Below are 7,660 nucleotides of genomic sequence, written 5' to 3'. Positions count from 1 at the left end.
CTTACTGACCCCAAAACATTTAGGGTAACTATACATGTAGTAATTTATATATTGTATTATATTATATTATATTATATTATGCTATTTTATATTATATTATTTGCAAAAGGACAATGAAGTATAACTCATTGTTATACTTAACCTTACTTAACCTTTTGTTTTATTTATTTATTTATTTAATGGATAGTTCAAATCCTGGATGCTGATTGGTCAATATACAGCTGTTCAACCTTGCTAAAATACATGATTTAGTATCAGTTGAGGCAAAATGTCTAGCTAATGCTGTTGTTGTTAGTTGTAATGTTGGACTTTAAAAAGTAAAATTAAATGAATCGAATAAATGTAATTCAAACAGTAGAATATGGTACATGTGTTCAATTCCCAGTACACTCTTAAAAATAAGGTTCCAAACGGGTGTTTTTGCAGTGATGCCATAGAACAATCAATTTTCCTCCAAGGAACCTTTCAGTGAACAGTTCCTAAACCATTTAGAAGAACATTTTAAAAATGTAAATAACCTTTTTTGACTATAAAGAACCATTTCTAAATTTAAAAATTTCCATGGATGTTCAAAGTTCTTCATAGAACCATTGATGCCAATAAAGAACCTTTATTTAAAAAGTGGATAAAAGCATTTGTCAAATTGTGCTACACATTTAATAAAACTAAGCAAATAGACTAGGACGTGCTACAATATTCATAAGGTATTGCAAGGAATGCTTTACACTGTGCTTAACTCCCTCAACTCTCATATCTTATTACCTAGTGTATATATTGTCATGGATTTATCTTGAGTATAATGCATTGTAGATTGTATATGGGATACACAGGCACTGTGGGTGAGCAGCAAGAGCGCTAGACTGCTGGTGTGGCATGTGAATTATCCTATCTTTGAGAAAACACTGCTAGACAGTAGGTCATTAAGGAGGAGGAGCACACACTCCCATAATTTAGAGCTCATTTGACTGAGAAGAGCACACACGCTTGCACAGAGAGAGAAAGAAAGTAGACTGAGGTTTTAAAATTACAGGCTGTGCTCCAAGGCTGATATCCTTTTTCCTTACTTTGGGCTCTGTGGTGATGACCTTTCCATATGAAAAGAGAGAAAATCTGCAGCAAAAATGAGCAGAGCAAATCATATTGAGTGACACATCAGTGCTACTAATGCTGTTTTGACGTTTTTGCTTCTTTAAGGACTTATAACCTTAGGTCCTAAACAGACCTGTTGTTCTATAGGGCCATCCATTAGACATTTGATATTTGTTGTTTCCTCATTATCCCTGCTGAAATGACCAGCTTATCTGGTCACTATTAAATCCTAACTTAAATATGCAGTTTAACACCATTGTCATTTGACAGCTAGATCCAGCATTCTTAATCTGTGAGATAAGTCGAGAACGTAGCCTTCTCCAAAGAGAGGAGAAGAGAGAATCAGAGCTGGGAACCACCCTAGCTTCTTCCTAACACATAGTTAGTTTTATTCCGTGTCCACATGACTCAAAGTCTGGTCAGCAAAGGCATAATAAGCGGTATAAAAATACACAAGCACAATGTCGCAGGAGTGCACAGCCAGTTAAATTGGTAGATGGGCCTGCAGTGGTTTGAGAGTAAAGACCTAACATATAATACCTTTTAAGACCGGCAATGAGTTGTCCAGCACAAGAAGCATATTGACCATTTAGTAGAATAAAAGAAAATATTTAAATATATTATTATTCTAATAATGTATTTATTTACTGCAATAAGATTTAATTATAAATGTCAGTGTATAAGTATATATATATATTTTTTTGTGTTATTTATGAAGATCAAGTAAAATGTTCTGCACAAAAAATTTTTTTTCGTTTGAAATAATTTAGATCTTATTTATTTAAATTTATTAAAACCACACGTGTTTTACTGATAAACTAGGACTATGCAATTTTCACTAATAAAAGTATTCACTCTTAAATATCTGTAGTGTAGTTTCACATTTATGCATGCATGCAAATTAAATCTTCAGTATTTTAGTGCAATTAAACAAAAACTATAATCTTGGTATTTTATTAAAAATACTATAAATACATTTTTCATTTAGGAACATCAAATAAAATGTTTTGAAGTGTCATTTTAGGTTTTATTTTTTGTTATATATATTCTGTTGTATTTTAAAATATATATTTTGTTGTATTTACAAAGTAAAAACTATAATGTTAGTTGGTATTTTCTTATTAAAATATCAGTGTATAAATATAACTTTTAATAAAAAGAAATTAAAAGTCATAAAGAAATTAAAAGAAATAAAATGTCCTGCACAATATTATATTAGGTTTTATTTTATTTTAATAAAATATTTTATTGTATTTAAAATATATGTTTTAAAAGATTTATTTGTTTAATTAATTAATTAAAAATATCACTGTATAAATATAATTTTTGAAGAGTAAATAAAATGTCCTGCACAATATTATATTAGGTTTTATTTTATGAAAAATATTTCATTGTATTTTAAAAGATTTATGTATGTATGTATTTAAAATTAAAAAGTAGAAACTAGAATGTTAGTTGCTATTTTTTATTAATAATATCATTGTACAAATATAATTTCTGAAGATCAAATAAAATGTTCTGCACAGTATTATATTAGGTTTTATTTTATTTTATTACAAATATTTATTTAGAAAATATATATTTTAAAAGATTTATTTATTCATTTTCACTTAATACATAAAAACTATAATGTTAGTTGTTTTTTTAATTAAAAATATCACTGTATAAATATAATTTTTGAAGATCAAATGAAATATCCTGCACAGTATTACATTGTTTTATTTATTTTTTTTTTTTTAAATATTTTATTGTGTTTCTAAAATATTTATGTATTTATTAACAATTAATAAATAAAAACTATAATATCAGTTAGTAATTTTTGAAGATGAAATAAAATGTCTTGCACAGTATTATATTAGGTTTTATTTTATAAAAAATATATTTTATTGTATTTTAAAAAATATTTATTTATTTATTTTAAATCAATACATAAAACTATAACGTAATTTGGTAATTTTTTTATTAAAAATATCACTGTACAAATATAATTTTTAAAGATCAAATAAAATGTCCTGCACAATATTATATTACATTTTATTTTATTATATTAAAAATATTTATTGCATTTTAAATATATTGTATTGTATTATAAAAATTTATTTTAGAAGTTTTTATTCATTCATTTATTTAAAAATCACACACTACATAAATCTAGTTTATTTTAACCCTTTCACTGTCACTCCCATTTTTGAACACAGACATAAAAATGCACTGTCCAGATTTAAATATTTATAGTTTAATGAAAACAGTTTCTAATATGATTTTGATGTACATTTTCCGTGGTAATGCAATGTCTGATTTTAAAATGCCTTTCAAAGGATGAATTTTGAGATTTTAAGTTTTGAACTGATATATAATTTCTAATGATTTCTAAAACGTGATGGGAAAAAGGCAAAGCAGAAAGTCATTTGTAACAAAGGTCAGATCTCATGTTATGATGTAGATACTTTTCCTACATAATTTGTAACACAAAAATATGGTAAAATATTTATTTAGGAGTCTTAGACCTTTCACAGAGGGGACGGTGACAGTTAAAGGGTTAACTAAGATGCGCGATTCTAGATATGCAACTACTGAGTCACTCTAAAAAATATATATTTTCTATATTGTTTATGAATGCATTCAAATCTTCAATATTTCTGTGCAGTTACAAGGTAAAGACTATAATGTTAGTTGATTCGTACAAGCTTAAGACTGTATTTGTTCAGGCCCAAGCAAAGCTGGATCCTGCGGATGAGTGGGCCATTAAATGGTTAAGCTAAAGCAGCCTCAGTAAAGGCAAACGGTGAAATCTTTTCCATATAACAGCACACATGAGGAATAGTTTAAGTGAGTCCAGCTGTCTGGACCGTCTCTCTCTCTCTCTCTCTTTCTCCCACCTCCCTTCTCCTCTAACTCTGGAAGAGGGCAAATGTGGTGCAGTATATCATCACACATCTGGGAAACTCACTTTGGTCGGCTGCAGCAAGACAAAGCTGTAAGCTAAGATTTTCTGATCTCAAAAGAAAAGAAGACAAAAGTGTTAAACTGTCAAAAAGCATGGGATGTTGAGTATTGCTAGCTGTCCTGCCAACTTCACCAAGCACCAATATACCACTCTGTAAACACATGCAATTACAGCTCTTTGGTACTGTGGTCTCCAACAGTGTGGGAAGCAAAGGAAACGTGAATGCCAATGATAGAACGCAGCGATTTACATCGCTTTCAGCTCATTGGCTGCCGCTCAGCTGTCTGTCAAAAATAACGGGGAGGGAACTGGGAACTTGGCTCCACCTTCAAATGAAATGAGAGAAGGCGAAACTGTTTTGATGTCATGAATGCATCTGAAACCTGATATAAATGATTAAACTCTTGCATAGAGAAAATATTCCTATTGGTTCTTTCTAAAAGAGGAGGCTGGACTCATTGCTTTTCCAATATGGGAAACGTGGCTGCCCTGTCAAACTATCATTCCACATATCATGTTCTCCAACACAAATTCCTTTGTCTTCAACTATTTTAACAGTCATGCAAGCAACTCTTAATTCTTTCATATTTTCTGTCAATAGGGAAAAGATACTTTTGAATACAGTTTATATTTTGTATTCAGGGCATTAGACCTTTAGAGCCCAGAAGTCCTTAGTTCTTGTCCCGTTCCACACCCCAAACCCCCACACACAGCCTGAGCTCAGATGTAAACAGCTGGAGAAGTGAGTTATGGTTGAAGAGGGCAAATACGTTTTACGTGAGGAAAAAAAATGCATGTCTGATTCAAAAGCTGTTCTTTTTTGTAAAAAGAAATTGTGCGCTATTCCAATTGGCATATATAAGTGTGTGTGTGCATACTGGTCAACAACTGAAGTACAACTAGTTCCTGAATTTGGTGCAAATATAGCAATGTCAGACACCTGTTTACAATTAGACTCCCACCTGTCAAACAAAACTGTCCCTAACTAGTTTACCTTTAACTACCACTGAGCCTTCTGATAAAATTATCACCAGTCCTGTTAAAATGGTATAGAGTTAAAAGAGTATGTGAGGAACAATCCACTCCATCAAACTTATTTTATTTTTATTTGGCTGTAAATTAGTTTTTATCATGTTGCCAAATGTCTTCAGTTATAAACACAATCCACAATCCAACACCTATTTAAAATGGTTTAAAAAAGTTAAAAGAGCATGTGAGGATCCACTAATAGAACTATCCACTCCATCACAGAGGTTTTATTTTATTTTATTCTTTTTTAATTTGCTAAAAATTAGTTTTTATCATGTTGCCAAAGTGTCTTCATTAATAAACTCGCTCCAACACCCATTTAAAATGGTGCAAAGTTAAAGAAAGTATAAAAGCAAAGTTAAGAGTATCTACTCCATCACAGAGGTTTTATTTTATTTTATTATTTTTTAATTTGCTAAAAATTTGTTTTTATGATGTTGCCGAAGTGTCTTCATTTATAAACTCGCTCCAACACCCATTTAAAATGGTGCAAAGTTAAAAGAAAGTATAAAAGCAAAGTTAAGAGTATCTACTCCATCACTGAGGTTTTATTTTATTTTTTAATTTGATAAAAATTTGTTTTTATCATGTTGCCAAAGTGTCTTCATTTATAAACTCGCTCCAACACCCATTTAAAATGGTTAAAAGTTAAGAGTATCTACTCCATCTCACAGGTTTTATTTATTATTTTTTATTTTATTTAATTTTATTTTGCTATAAATTTGCAAAGTTAAAAGACTATGTGAGGATCCACAAACAGAACCATCTACTCCATCGCACAGGTTTTATTTTATTTTATTTTATTATTTTTTATTTTGCTATAAATTTGTTTTTTAATCATGTTGCCAAAGTGTCTTCATTTATGAACTTGCTCCAACACCCATTTAAAATGGTGCAAAGTTAAAAGAAATTATAAAAGCAAAGTTAAAAGAGTTTTCCAATATGGGAAACGTGACTCCATCACATAGGTTTTATTTATTATTTTTATTAAATTATTTTTGCTATACATTTAAAAAGTTAATGTGAGGATCCACTGACAGAACCATCTACTCCATCACACAGGTTTTGTTTTATTTTATTTTTATTATTTTATTATTTTATTTTTTTATTTTGCTATAAATTTGTTTTTATGTTGCCAAAATGCCTTAATTTATAAACACGATCCAACACCCATTTAAAATGGTGCAAAGTTAAAAGAGTATGTGAGGATCCACTGACAGAACCATCTACTCCATCACACAGTTTATTTTATTTTTTATTCTTTTTTAATTTGCTAAAAATTAGTTCTTATCATGTTGCCAAAGTGTCTTCATTTATAAACTCACTCCAACACCCATTTAAAATGGTGCAAAGTTAAAAGAAAGTATAAAAGCAAAGTTAAGATGATCTACTCCATCACATAGGTTTTATTTATTATTTTATTTAATTATATTCTGCTATAAATGTGCAAAGTTAACAAAGCATCACACAGGTTTTAATTAATTTTATTTTATTATTTTGCTATAAATTTGTTTTTATCATGTTGCCAAAATGTCTTCTTTTATAAATATGATCCAACACCCATTTAAAATTGTACAAAGTTAAAAGAGTATGTGAGGATCCATTAACAGAACCATCTACTCCATCACAGGTTTTATTTTATTTTATTTTATTTTATTGTTTTTTATTTTGCTATGAATGTTTTGATCGTGTTGCCAAAGTGTCTTCATTTATAAACATGATCGAACACCCATTTGAAATGGTGCAAGATAAATAAGCATGTGAGGATCCACTGACAAAACCATCTACTCCATCACACGTTTTATTTTTTAATTTTTTTTTATTTTATCATGTTGCAAAAATCTCTTTGTACATAAACAATTTCATCCTGTTGAATCACATTATGATGAGATTTATGAGGAGTAGTCTCATATTTTCTGACAGTCTCAAACTCACTCACACACACCATAAACACACAAACACATTCACACACATACTGTACATTTCTCTTGTTATGTTGATTCCTATAATGTCATGCTATAATTTATTCAGTGCAAGATTAACTCAGTGATTTCTATCAGGTCCAGTAAAGCACTACTCACAATTTAAAATGATACTGAGTTGAAGGAGATTAATATTCAAAAGAAATATCCACTATGTCTATATAGTTTTAGGTATTTGACTTATAACATGTCTTGCTTTCATTGTTTTGTTTTGATTTTTTTCATCTAAATTTTAGGGTCATTCTCTCCTGCCTGTAAAGTGAGTTTTCCACATGCTGTGTCACATTTTCCATGTTGTCAGTGTGGGGGAAGGCAACTCAGCACAACATGTTGGTCACTCTCAAACGCCGAAACAGACAATTCTCTCTGTACTTCTCCACTTTCAGTGAGTTTATAAGCAACATATGTGACCCCTCAAACTTGTCTCGCGTACTATCTTTCTCCTTTCCCGCTGATCTTTCCTCTCTCTCCAGCTTGTCTGTTGCTGAAATAAAATCTAAACATTTATTTTGCCTAATAAAACAGTGTTTTGCCCAAATATGCTGCACTTAGACCTTCTCGGTTTCCACCAGATCTGTCCTATTTCAATCAGTTAATATAATGCATTGCATTT

Source organism: Labeo rohita, chromosome 19 (genome assembly GCF_022985175.1).
Source record: "Labeo rohita strain BAU-BD-2019 chromosome 19, IGBB_LRoh.1.0, whole genome shotgun sequence".
Classification (NCBI taxonomy): domain Eukaryota; kingdom Metazoa; phylum Chordata; class Actinopteri; order Cypriniformes; family Cyprinidae; genus Labeo; species Labeo rohita.
The sequence above is the reverse complement of the archived record's forward strand: the minus strand, read 5'-3'. Positions refer to the sequence as shown.